Source organism: Podarcis gaigeae (genome assembly GCF_964106915.1).
Source record: "Podarcis gaigeae genome assembly, chromosome: 4".
NCBI lineage: Eukaryota > Metazoa > Chordata > Lepidosauria > Squamata > Lacertidae > Podarcis > Podarcis gaigeae.
The window spans coordinates 6,231,125-6,245,120 of NC_139677.1; the positions used below are offsets into that span (position 1 = coordinate 6,231,125).

The following is a 13,996-nucleotide window of genomic DNA, read 5'->3' on the forward strand; positions in this document are numbered from 1 at the left end:
CCAAACTGAGGTTTGTGGGAAACCCCAAGCAGGATTTGAGCACAAGAAGACTGTCCCATCCTGTGCCTTCCAATAGCTGGCACTTCAGTTAGGTCGTTTGGCAAACTTCTGGAGAAGGGCATTTGGTTCCAGTCTTAAGGACTGGCCACATATACTGTACACAGAAGGAGGCAATCCTTCCCAAAGTCTGGCCTTAAGCTGTTTTAAGCTGTAAAGGTTAATACCAGAAATTTGAACAGGACCCATCGAGGAACTGAAAGTCGGTGCAGATAACTACTGGTACAATCTATAATATCTAGCAGTTCCCAAGAATATTCCTACTGCCTTACTTTGGATCTGCTGCAGTTTTTGAACCATTTTAAAGGGCAGCCTCACTTACCTATTTTTAAGAGAAATGCTTTTACAAAAAGTAGACCAGGATCATCCCGCATGTATTGCCCTGCTCCTTGATGGCACCTGAGCAGCTAAGCCAATTTCAGCCAGAGGGACAAGGACAACTTTGCTTGCTCATATGCACTGAGGCTCAGGAGAACTGCCACTTGCTGGATAACCACACAAGGCTGATTGTCTGCTTATATACTAGTACAGTCATACCTCGAGTTACGAACGCTGCAGGTTGCGCGTTTTCGGGTTGCGGACCGCACCAAACCCAGAAGTACCCGAATGGGTTACTTCTGGGTTTCAGCGTTCGTGCATGCGCAGAAGCACAAAATGACATCATGTGCATGCGCAGAAGCACCGAATCACGTCATGCGCATGCGCAGACCCAGCACTTCAGGCTATGAACGCTGCGGGTTGCGAACCTGCCTCTTGCACAGATCACGTTCACAACCGGAGGTATGGCTTATACAATAATCATAACACTTATTAGTAGTAGAGTTTTCAGAGTTAACTGGTACAGATTAACTATCCTAACTGAGATGTTTACTTGGGAAATACCCATCGTTGCACAACCGGAGAGAAAAATCAAGAACAATAGGGAGCCTTGGCAACCAATCCAAAACAAACCTATTTATGAAATATGTGCATTTATTGGAACTTGACTTCAAATGACCTTAAAGTGTGCTACTTACAGAAGCATTTATGATGTGTCTTGGAATGAATAACTGAAGTCTAAAAGAGCACTAAGATCCTAAATTACGTATTTTGAGGACTCCTAAATCTAACTCACTGCACTTTTTTATAGCTCTCCACTTTATATCCTCAGAGATTTAGTGAACTATGCGCTGCAACTAGTCTAGTCTAAAATTACAACCCTTGCATATACATATTTTAAGCAGCATCTTTTATAGGGAGTCACATATATACTTTTTTTTTTTAAAAAAAGAAATCAATAGATGAACTTGCTAAAACTGGATTAAACCATAAACCTAAATATGAGAGGTGAGAGGAAGATGGAAAGAGGCATAGAGAGGCAAACTGTTGGATAACTTATAAAAATTAATGGCAGGGCCCATTGCGGAGCTGCTGCATTTTCTAATTTCTGGGAATAGCTGAGAGGTTTTGTCAGCTGGCAGCAATTCCAGCAGAAGCATGTTGCAGAGAAGTCTAATCTGCTGTTCTTTCCAGTAAGAATTGAACAGCCAGGGGACTTCTTTAACAGCAGTGACACAATGGTGTCAAGTGTGACGGTTAACAGCACTACCACAACAACTATGGCTATTAGGAAAGGGAATTGCAACGGCAGAAGCTGAGTCAGAGTTCACAAGGAAGAAATCAGATTCTTGGGCCTCACTGCTCAAGCAATTCCCAACAACGCTGGTGATTTAAAGGAATACCCAACTGCAACCTACAACATGTGACTATGAAAAGCCAGCCCATGGCTACACATATACACAGAGCGAGAGATATGCCATTTTAGTTACTTGTAGCCCACCCTTCTGCTACACTTAGGCCAGAGCAGTATACAGAAACAGAAAATACAACCAGTCACGCCAAATGATGCAGTAAAATGGAACAATATCATGACACCATCAAAGAGGCATCCAAAAGCAGCAGAATAGGCTAAGGCAATCACCAGTTAAAATGTTAAAATGCTTGGTCAAATAAATACATCTTGACCTGGTGCCAGAATGATTTCAATGTTGGTATTAGCCGTACTCCTGTGGGGAGGGCATTTCACAAACAAATTATAATTCACTGGTAATACATGTACAAGCAATGAGAAATCACCGGGTGTTTGGGGTGATCCCAGAGTAAAGTTTATGACTGACACCACAGAGGGGAACTCAGTAAAAGTGGTTTTCTCATATTTTACACTAGATACTATAAAGTGCAGTGAAGAAATTTCATGCCAGAGAAGCTTGGCTATTATTTCTGACAATGCATTTCGCTGCCTTCCATCACTGGACTTTAGATTTTTCTCTCAATGCAAGGCTATTAGCCTTGAGAGCTACATGTTCATAGCTGGTGTATCCATTGCCAAAGGACAGACAGTGTTGTCTCACTGGAAGCATCTAGCTGGTCACCCATGGAAACAGGATGTAGAGCTAGATAGATCTTTGGCATGATCCAGCAGGGCAAGTTGGGTGCTAGGAAAACAGAGCAAACTGCCTTATGCCTTTGCAGGCCAATGGCCCATCTGCCTCAGCATTCTCTGCACTAACTAGAATGGCTCTCTGGAGTCTTTTGCAGTCCCACACAGAGACGCTGGGGATTGAACCTGGGACCGTCTGCATGCAAAGCAAGTGCTCCATCACTACGTTATGGCCCTACCTGGCAATGTTCTGGTCTTGTGTGAGGCATAGTAGCAGACAGCAAATATAGGATAGTTCACCCAAAACTGAATCATGGCATGAAGAGCCCTCCCACCAACAGGCAGGGGCAGAGGAAGGGGGTGCAGTGGGGGCGGGTTGCCCCAGGTGTCACCACTGAGGGGGATGACAAAATGCTGGGCGGCACACACCGGGGGGGGGGGGGCCTGCAGCGCGCCTGAGCCACGTGTCTCTCCTGGGAGTGACATAGTGGCTTGGGCCCCAAACGGTCCGCCTGCTGCCTCCCCCTCAGCTGTAGGGTAGCTGAGGGGGAGGAGGCAGGCAGACATCTCAGAGGCCCTGCAGAGCGTCCGGCTCCAGCTTGCCCTGCCCCATGGGTGGCTGGCCCCGCCCTGGGTGCAGGGCACGCGCACCCTCCAGGCGCCCGTTCAGCTTGCTGCACCGCTGCCCACAGTTCGCACACAGTCTGAGTGTGCCAGCTATTCATGGATGGGAGCGGCCCTCACAAAATCCGTCCACGACAAAAATGGAGGTCCACTTTAAATAGTATGTGCATGTTGAAGAAGGGACCATAAGCCCAAGATTTACAGTCCTATCTCACTATACACAGAACCTATACATATGTTTCGTTCCACCGGCAAGATATTGTCTGTGCTTGCCCCTTCATTTACCTCCTAATACTAGCACTTGCTTCAACTTCCAGTGCTGCCGCCAGTTTGTTCAAGAGAAATACACACAGAGGCCAATGTGCAATTCACTTATCTTTTCAAAAAGTTTATTAGCATCCTTGGTATGTAAGCACCGATAATAACATAACAAAGATAACTTATTTGTAAATAATTCTGCTATATGGAAAGAGAAAGCTGTTTGCGTGTCGAGGTCCCCAGGGCCACCCCAATAACTCACACATCACACAGAATTTTTTGTTTAAGATTTTTTGCATAATTTTGGCCACAACTTTATTAAAATACAAACTTGTGAGTGGTTGCTTAGGCATTGGTTGCGACTATCAGGCCCCACCATGGGGGACAGACTGACATTCCACACGATGCGAAAGTCAGAATGGGGGAATACACTTGGGGGTTACGCGGAGCAGGGAACCTGCCCTCACCCCAAATGCTACCGGGAGCTCATTGCTATGGCCCGAGCCCCCTTGACAGAGTGGACAAGCAATAGTTAGCCCCCAATTCCTTTAACGGAATCCCTTGCAGCAGCAGCATTAGAGGGGCAGGCACAGCCAATCCATGCCCCTCAACCAACCAAACCATAAACCAATGCCTAACCACAATCTTACAAGTTGTGATGATTTGCTACGCAGTAGGCAAAAACCAAATGGCCCCAGCCAATCAGCCAGATGGACAAAATTCCTACCAGGCCCCTGCCCCAAGAACAGATGACCCCATGACAGGCATAGCAAGGTCAAAGCGAACAACCCTAATTCTAGAAAGGGGGGGGACGGGCAATCCGATGCACGGTCGAAAAGAGTAAGCCCTAGCCTCGTGCAAGCAGTTTTAGCATTTCTGGCTGTCAATCAACAAATGGCAACATTAACTTCGTCCCAACAACAAGGGAAGCCCCAACTGCATCAGTGGCCAACGATCAATTAGCCCGCCCCCAACTTTGGAGTGTCCTAGCGGCCCCCACCACAACACCTGCTCTCCATGAAGGAGAACACGCTTTGTATGAGTCAGTGAAGGAATGACTCATTCCTCAAGCCTACCTTCAAATTCTTTTGCTGAAACAACCCCGCCCCCACCCCAGAGATAGCTATTTTGTCCTATAACTGTGGCTAGTTTTCACCCATAGCAAATTTCGAAGGTCTTTGGCTATGAAGAGCTTCATTACATCAACAAGAAGACAAAAGTCTTGCTTGTGATTTGTGTGTGATATTATCCCAACTTCTGCTTTATCTGATCTGCCACTTTCAAGACATTTTTAAAAATTGGTTTCCCCCTGAAATGATAAAAAAGTTCCTTCCTTAAATGATCCCTTCCAATCATGGATCGCGCTGAGATAATATTATTGGCTGTGTGATTTTGACACAAAGTCAAATGAAAAGTGGAGACAATGCTTCACACTGTCTTTCTAAATAGGCAAAGGTTTAATCCTCTTTCACAGCCCAACCCCATATTGGTAAAAGACATTGTCAAAGGAAGAGAGGGACTGAAACACGCACATGCCCTATTTTGACTTAACCTTCTATTGCCGTGCGCAGTTTGTGAGCGATCCTATAACTGTAGTGTGCAGCAGTCCTATTGACATTGCTGATAAAAATATAATTGCTGTCATTTAAAAACCTATAATACTGTATAGGCTATATAGGCCAATCACCTAAACCTGCTCTTGTCTGGACTGATTTCACCAATATAGCACCAACAGAATTGGTGGATTACAGGTAGGTAGCCATGTTGATCTGCCGTAGTCCAAACAAAATAAAAAAAATCCTTCCAGTAGCACCTTAGAGACCAACTAAGTTTGTTAGAAAGCACGTCAAAGTGCAAGTATATAAATAGGTACCACTCCAGCAGGAAGGTAAACGGTGTTTCTGTGCACTGCTCTGGTTCGCCAGAAGCAGCTTAGTCCTGCTGGCCACATGACCCGGAAGCTGTACGCCGGCTCCCTCAGCCAATAAAGCGAGATGAGCGCCACAAACCCAGAGTCGGTCACAACTGGACCTAATGGTCAGGGGTCCCTTTACCTTTACCTAAGTTGCTACTGGAAGGATTTTTTTTTTGTTTTGTTTCGAGAATTGGTGGGATTTGTTCACAAGAGAAATTCTAGTTTAAATACTTGCTTAGCTACAATGCTTACTGAGGAACCTTGGCTAAAGCACTGTATCTCAGCCCAGCTCATCTCACAAAGCTTAATTCTCCTGAAAATAACACCAGAGGGGGATATATCAGAGTTCAGTGAACCTCTAGGCTAGGACAGGTGAAAAATACCTCACTGTTTTCCATTCCCTCTTTGTTCGGAACAGAAATCTGAAGCATTGAATAATGCATGTATATCATTTCACATGTATGAATATATGCATGCTAACAATACCTGTGTATGAATGAATAATACATTGGTAATATTCACACAACTCAAATATTGTGGATAACAAGACTTAAAAACAAAACAAAACACCAGACTGTTAAAAATCCTTCCTTATAGGTCAAAATCTAAATTAGGTTTGACCAGTCCGGAAACAGAATGTGAACAATTCATAGGACTAACCGGCTCCTCAAAAATTTCAGCTCAGTGTTGTAGAATGCGTTAGAAGGCAAAGAGAATAGACAAATTGCAATGAGCAGCCTAAATAATGGCCCAATAGAAACCAATAATTCAACTACAGCCTTGAATAATGTGTCCAATTCTGACTGCTGGACTGGAGAAGGTTAGAGTATAAATAGAAAAAAATATTTTCATGTGTAAATCCACATCAACAATTCCCTGTATTAGAAATGCAGAGCACATTGCTACAATTTACAAAGATAGCGACCTGTTTAATAGGAAGAGATCAATTACTCAGGTTATGCTTCACTTTTTCTGCTGTAAATATAAGATTCTCTAGTTGCTGGAATGTGTTTGCACAGGCCAGTAAGCAAATTCAGAAAGTTGCAGTCAGGGAGTCCCTTGCTTTGCAATGCAAATCAGCCTATTAAGACAGAGGCAGTCACAGTGTTATGAAGCCAAAAGAACAAAGAGAGAGAGCACCTGCTGTAGTTTCATAGTGTGATCAATGGTATTCACCTTCCCGTCTCTGCTTAACTAGAATGCCTATCAAACCCAGAAAATGGAAAGCTTCAAAATGTTATCCGGTCGGGTTTTTCTTAAAAGGTAGAGACTCTCTTCCCACCCCCACCCTGGTAATAGATATCCCTGCTGAGCAGAACTAAGGAAGGAAAGTGGAATGATAAGCCCTCTGCCCTTGTGGCCCTCCTGCTACCTTAGAATGGAAGCAGGGTGTTAAAAAGCATTTGGTAAATATTATCAAGACTAACATTGTTTTGTTTTGTTTGTTTGTTACACTTATATATCCCAACTTTTCATTAAAAAATGTCCATGGCAGCTAACAATACATCACAATAAAACTCTATAAAAATAAGAGTGAATTAAAACAGAAAACAAAAAACCCCACATGACAGTCAATTAAAAACATAATTAAAACAAATGAAACAGATTAAAAACACAGAGCAGCATTAAAAAACAAACCAACCACCTCGACATCCCTCAGTTTTCCCCACATTGTGCACCAAGGCACCTTAATGTGCCACAAGAGGAAGTATGCTGTTAAGAGAGATAAATTCATCCAATAATCAAAGGCTTGCGTGAGTCAAAAGCACTCAGCCGCAGCAGGAAACCTCCTCTAAGGGTGAATAATTCTGATGTCTATCTGCATCACATGGGACTGAATTATCCAACCACACCTGATGCAGAGGAACAGCAGAGTACTTACGGAGAGAGATAGGATGCCCATTGCAAATTTATGAGTCACTGCTCTGGGCTTACCACCTTGCACTGAAGTGGCACACATAGGAGAAAGATTTGTGCAGAATCACAAGAGAGAGAACCTAATGCTTACTGTTCCACACCTAGAAGTTTTTGTTTTTGTTTTTAAAAGGAGAGTGAAGGGTTCAGAGACTAAAGATGACACTAGTTTGATAATGGCCCTTCTTAATAATGGTCCTGCTGGGGCTGTTGTGAGTAACGCTGCCAGGTCGCGCCAGCCCATGCCATACAACTAGCTTTAAATTCCACAAGGAAGTAGGAGACAAGACAGCTGTGGTTTCTTACTTATCCACATCCCCTTTCTGCAATAATAAGCAGGATCCTAGGCATACCCTGCAGGGCATAGAGAAGAAAGGCAGGTGACAGGGCTGAGAAGGAGGAGAAGCTGCTGCTCTGACGTCTTCTGTGTCCTTCTCTCGCTGCATACATGCACATCCCTCTGTTCTGCAGTCTTTCAGTTCTTATGTCACATAACAAGTAGTGGCAGAGGACATCAAATGTCACGATAAAAACACTGAACTAACTGCTTTGCAGGGCAGGGGGGTTGTCTCTTAGCGCACTGCATAAAATTCAATTTATTGATTTCAGTTTCACCTCAGAATGATCAGAATTTGGGGGAAATAACCCAAGCAAACAAACAGGACAATACATGCTTATTTTCTGGTGAAGACATCACATGGCCACGTTTTCTGTTTTCTTGAAAATGGTTGTGGGGGATGAGCAGGTAGCTGAACATGAAATGTAGCACTGTGTCCACATTTCATTCTCTCGTCCTATGCAACATACAAAAAGTGCCAAACAGCAAAGGTAAGCCTAAGGCTTCCCTTAGCTCAGGTGAGAAATTGTGAAACGGTTCCTCGTTTGCAACCAAATATTGTTGCACGCTGTCTGGATGCTGAGCAGAATTCTGCAGCTCCAGTGCCTTGCTGAAAGACAGAGGCCTTCAATCTCAGCAGCTGTATATCTGTCATTACTCTCTTAAGTACCAAAATTCCCATTAAAAGAAATAAGATGCCTCTGGGTGTAAAAGTCTGAATAATATTACCTAGATAAAATACTGTAGCCTCCAACCTCCTCCCCCCTCCCTCCCCCACTGAAACTGATTCATGGTGATTGAAAATGTCCAGTGACACAATTCTGAAGCCAACAAAATAGGATTGCTTAGAAAGCGTGTTGATTCAGAACTCCAAATACATATTTCTTTCTTGCCTAAACCAAGGTGGGAGTGACATATTGTTCTTATAGAAGGAGCAAGACCTAGAGAAAATGGCCTAGTGACCAGAGCTGGCACTTCAGAGTTCAAAGTCAGCTGAAGCAGAGACAATTGGAAATTGCAGAGTTTGGAGAAAATGAAGGATAAAGTGCGAGACTGGTTACATTACGCTCAGATTAAAGAAGTCTTTAAAAACGACAAAAAGTTAGGGTTCCAGGTGGAGAAATCGAAATTGGAAACAGAATTGTTAGAACCAAAGACTAAGGTACTTTCAAGAATGTATAACTTGCTGTTAAAATGGAATACACAAGATGAAATGGTTAAATCAGCTATGATAAGGTGGGCACAGGACATTGGGTATAATATTATGTTTGAGGACTGGGAAAGGTTGTGGACCACTGGGTTGAACTTCACTGCATGTAATGCTTTGAAGGAAAATGTAATGAAGATGATATATAGATGGTACATGACCCCAGTTAAACTTGCCAAGATATACCATTTGTCTGATAATAAATGTTGGAAATATAAAGAAAGTGAAGGAACATTCTTTCACCTCTGGTGGACCTGCCCTAGGGTGAAGGCCTTCTGGGAAATGATATATAATGAGCTGAAAAAGGTATTTAAGTATACCTTCACCAAGAAACCAGAGGCCTTCCTTCTGGGCATTGTCGGCCAGAAGGTGTTAAAGAAGGACCGAACATTCTTCATGTATGCAACAACGGCAGCAAGGATACTCATCGCTAAGAATTGGAAAACTCAAGAACTACCCACACTGGAAGAGTGGCAGATGCAACTGATGGACTATATGGAATTAGCCGAGATGACTGGCAGAATCCGAGACCTGGGAGAGGAGAGGGTTGAAGAAGATTGGAAGAAATTCAAGATTTATTTAAAAAAACATTGTAATTTGGTTGAATGTTAAGAAAGGATGCTAGATCATAAATAATTGTGCACCACTAAATTAGATGGAATTAAGATGATAAGTAAATTTGAGGAAAAATTATAAACCTATTGGAGAACTTATAGATTATATTTAAATGAATTTGACACAAGAGTGTAAACAAGATGATAAATTGCTGGCAAGAACTGACAATGATGCAAATGGGAGCGGGAGGCGTGAGGGAGTCCAAATATGTTAAGAAAAGATGTTATGATATATGTTATACTGTTCTTTATTTTTGCATTTATGTTTAAAAACCCAAATAAAATATATTTTAAAAAAACAACAAAGTCAGCTGAAGCATAACTTAACATTTTTGCTCATTGAAATAGCTGCAGGCTTGATTAAGCCTTGACCTCTCCATTTGGCCAACCATTTTAGGCAAACTATGCCTACCTGTCAACCACTTGATGTCATAAGGTGTCTGACATGGTAAAGTTACAAGCGTGTCACACACTGCGGTTAAAAAGAAGTTGGAGCCCCTGCACAAAGACAGTTGGTGCAGTTCCAGTGGCAAATACAGAGACAAATGAAGGTGATGTTTGGGTATGCCAGGAATTGCCTTTGGAGAAGGTTACAGCTGGCTACACGTGTGCTGGCCTTGTGGTGCAGTATGGAGGAGAAACAATCTGAAGCAGGTGGTAAGCAGATATCGTTGCTTCCACTTTGCCAGGAAAGACCAAAGCAAAAAGAGGATTGGCCTGTCCTGCCCCAAGAGAATGTTGCTTTTGCCCCACCCATCATTGGGCTGTGGCCCTCAGGTTGGCCATGTCTGAATCTAGCACTCAGGCCTAAAGAGCTTCTCCACTCATTACAGAATGTAGCTGTGGAATCCATGTCTTGACTGTAGTACATGGTGTAGTGGTTAAGAGCGGTGGACTCGTAATCTGGTGAACCAAGTTCGCTTCCCCGCTCCTCCACCTGCAGCTGCTGGGTGACCTTGGTCTAGTCACACTTCTCTGAAGTCTCTCAGCCTCACTCACCTCACAGAGTGTTTCTTGTGGGGGAGGAAAGGAAAGGAGATTGTTAGCCGCTTTGAGACTCCTTAAGGGGAGTGAAAGGCGGGGTATCAAGTCCAAACTCTTCTTCTTCTTCTCCCTCTGAGCAGCTGCTGAGTCCCAGCCAGAAGATGCAAGACTAGCTAGATCAGCCAGTGACATCAAAGACAGAGATGCTGGCCACAGACCCAGGCCTCATCTCCAAGGCCAAGCCTCAACCAGATCCTAAGCTGTGGGCCGGAGGCCTTTGGACCGGTGAACCAAAACAGGGATCAGAGCAAATTACTTTCCTAGAGCTCTCCAAAGTAAGGTACTTCTGTTCTGGCCTGCCTCACTGCTTGTCTCCGGGATTTTTGGTTAAGGTCAGGACAGCACACTTCTTCAGAATCAAAGCATTCTTTTATTTAAAGGCATGTATCTAGTCCTTGCGGGTGTGAGGGTACGTTGCATGGGCAATACCCAGTACAAGTACTATTTTTTCTAGAAAAAGAGGTGCCAAAACTCACCATGAATGCTTCCCTTGTTCTCTTATAATGACAATGGTGCCCACCTAAGAAGTCCCAGAACTGAGTTCCAGCTGAAAAAAAGCCCTGCCTGGTACATCCACAGCCAAAAGAGTTAACATTTCCAGGGCAACAGGCAGCGCTTCAGCTTCTCAAGATTAGCAAAAGTGAGTAAATGGTGCAAAACATGGAAAAACAGTGACATCATTTGCACAATAGTTAAAGAGAGAATTCAGCTGCTTCTTTTTGGTATAAACTTTGGATGAATTTTTAAAACTCAGAAATCAAGATCAAGTGTCTTGGAGCAAGGAACACTTTTGGACTATGCAGTCCTTGCAAGTATCAAACTTTTAACAGGAAAAATAAAAAAAAAATACTAATAAGCCTAAAGTGCATGATTCCACAACATATTTATTAAATATTCAGTACTATCCTTCATCCAGGGGAAAATATATTTCACACACTTCCTTTCCCTTGGCAGTAATGTGTCAAGAGCTAAATGCCGGGGGGGGGGGCAGAGCCCAAACTGTCTTCCACCCACACCCAGTCACTAACACCACCTACCAATAAACAACCACCCAAGCTTGCACCATGGCATGGATACCTGAATGTGGGGTATAGGGAGGCTTAAACCTTTTGCTTCCATTATATTTGACCTCAAGCTCCACTGGAAAAAACCAATGAGTCTTTTTTTTCCAGATAAGGACCGCAGCTTTGGTCTTAGTCCCAAGCCAGGCCCCAAAACAGATTTGGTTGCTGCATTTCTATGCTGGCTGCAAAGAAAGAGAGGTCCTTCCACAGGAAGTATGGAAAATGAGGAGCAGGGGTGAGCCCAAGGAAAATAGGCATTGCGAGCCAGATGGGAATCCACCCCAGGGCTGGATCCTGCCCATGGGCCAGGAGCTCCCCTTCTTGATTTGTGGTCCAAATGTGTGCTTACACTAATCAAAAACTAGGGACTTGAATCACAATGGTCTGGATTCAGCCAAGTGTTCTATATCAGAATTCAAAGGACACCAAACTTCCAAGAACTTATTATTTTCAGGCAACCTAAGTTTTAGATTTGGGAAATGTCCAAGATCTTTTCATGCCACTTAGTTTTGGGTGGTGGTGCTCCCTGATTTCTTTCAGTGACAAGCTACAGTCTTTCTTGTTGCTGCTAAAGCAATGCAAGGCCCATATGAGAATATTTCAGAATACAAATGAATTCTGAGCGCTGTCTTTCCTCTCTAGTAAGTGAACAGTGGGGAACCTTTTCATCCAGAGCCTCGTTCATTCATGGGTGACTGTGCAGGGACCATGTGCCAATATGAAAGGCGCTAGGAGTGGAGATGGCACTTAGATTAAAGGCAAAAGAGATGGAACTTTGTCCTGAAAGCTGCGTTCAAGCCATGCAAAGCCAGGGCTTCCTACACACACATACACAAATACGTATTTCCCTCTCACAAATCAAGGGGCTGAGGAGAGTGAGAAGTGCCTTCTCATGTTTGGCCTTGACCCTGAGGTTTCCCACCTCTTCTGTAGCAGGACAGTGCTGCGAAAGCAATTCACAAGTGCATTTTTACATCTCTAGTGGGCTTATACCCAGTGCTGTTTTTCTGGAAAAAGAGGTGCCGGAATTCACCATGAATGCCCCTCTTGTTTCCTTATAATGGAAATGGTGCTCACCTGAGAGGTGCCAGAACTGAGTTCCGGCAAGTTCCGGCTGGAAAAAAAGCCCTGCTTATACCAAGGCAAAAATTCTGTTAAAGTAAACAGAAATTGAAAGAAACCTGGATTGATACTCTGTGATCCAAATTCTAAGTCTTATTTTCCTTGTAGATTTTCAAAATACCCAATAGATGAATTTCTACCTAGTTTTCAGTTGCTGGGCGCAGGCCCAAGGGTTTTAGAGCTCAAATCTTAATTGTGTGGGGGGGGGGTCTCTGCTTTCTTCTGTTTAGCAGCCATGCATTGTTTGCTCAGTTGCAATTACACTACTTAGATTTTGATAAAATCTTTCTGAGATAAGCAGGAAAGGGACATTGCACTTACTGTGCATTTTAAATCAGCAAGAACACATTCACCTCCATCCTATTTATGAGCATCTATTACCTCAGTCTGGCTGAAATCTCAAACTCAAATTATCACATCAAATTTCTTGGGAGAAATGCAGTGGAAAAAAAGGGAAAAATAAGCAAGACATGTATGAAAAAGAACAATTTTTCCTTCTGCAAAAAACCCCCACAATAAACCCCAGGGGTCTGGAAACTAAGCCTTAGGAGGAGCACTTGAAGGAGTTGGATATGTTTAGCCTGGAAAAGAGGAGATAGGATAGTCATCTTCAAATATCTTGAGGGCTGTCACATGCAGGGGGGAGCATGCTTGTTTTCTCCTGCTCTGGAGGGTAGGATTTGAAACAATGGCATCACGTTACAAAAAAAGATATTCTGACTAAATATTCCGAAAAAAATTCTGACAATAAGAGCTGCTTGGCAGTGGAATGGACGTCCGCAAGAGGTGGTGGACTCTCCTTCCTTGGAGGTTTTTAAGCAGAGGTTGGATAGCCATCTGTCATGGATGTTTTAGCTGAAATTCCTGCTTTGCAGGGGGTTGGACTAGATGACCCCTGGGGTCCCTCCCCACTCTAAGATTCTATGATTCTACCTTATATGTAATTTATGCAGAAATCATGAGGTTGAAATGGGAACAAATTAATTCTGATAAATCCAAATTTCCTACTATACGTATTTAATATTCCACCATTCCGCTGTATCTGTAGTGCTCAGGTCAGCTCATAACAATTTTAAAATACAAAATCAATAATGAAAATTTCACAATACAGAAAAAACAGTAACAGAAGACAAAGAAACTTCCAATGTTTTTAATAAGAGTAAGTGTATCTCAAAAAATAAAAGTCTTTTAGATGTTTTGCCCAAGGAGTAAACCTCAATGGTCAGAGGCAGATGGCTTCTGAATACTAATTGTTGGAACCTGCAGAATGAGTGCTGTGCTGCTTGTATGTGGGCTTCCCATACACATCTGCTTGGCCTCTGTAAGAACAGGATGGGGATTGTTAGGTTGTCTTTGTTTTTATGTAATATATATATATATATATATATATACATATATATATATATATATATATATATATG

The 13,996-nt window shown here is 43.0% G+C and overlaps 2 protein-coding genes across 9 annotated transcripts in view; both read right to left on the reverse strand.

Moving 5' to 3' along the window:
- The window catches only part of LOC310842696 (uncharacterized protein), a 1,538,459-nt gene that overhangs the window by 726,517 nt on the left and 797,946 nt on the right, over positions 1-13,996 (reverse strand). The window lies entirely within an intron of this gene.
- PCDH9 (protocadherin 9) overlaps positions 1-13,996 on the reverse strand; it is a 754,509-nt gene that overhangs the window by 113,645 nt on the left and 626,868 nt on the right. The gene's annotated exons all lie outside the window — the stretch shown is intronic.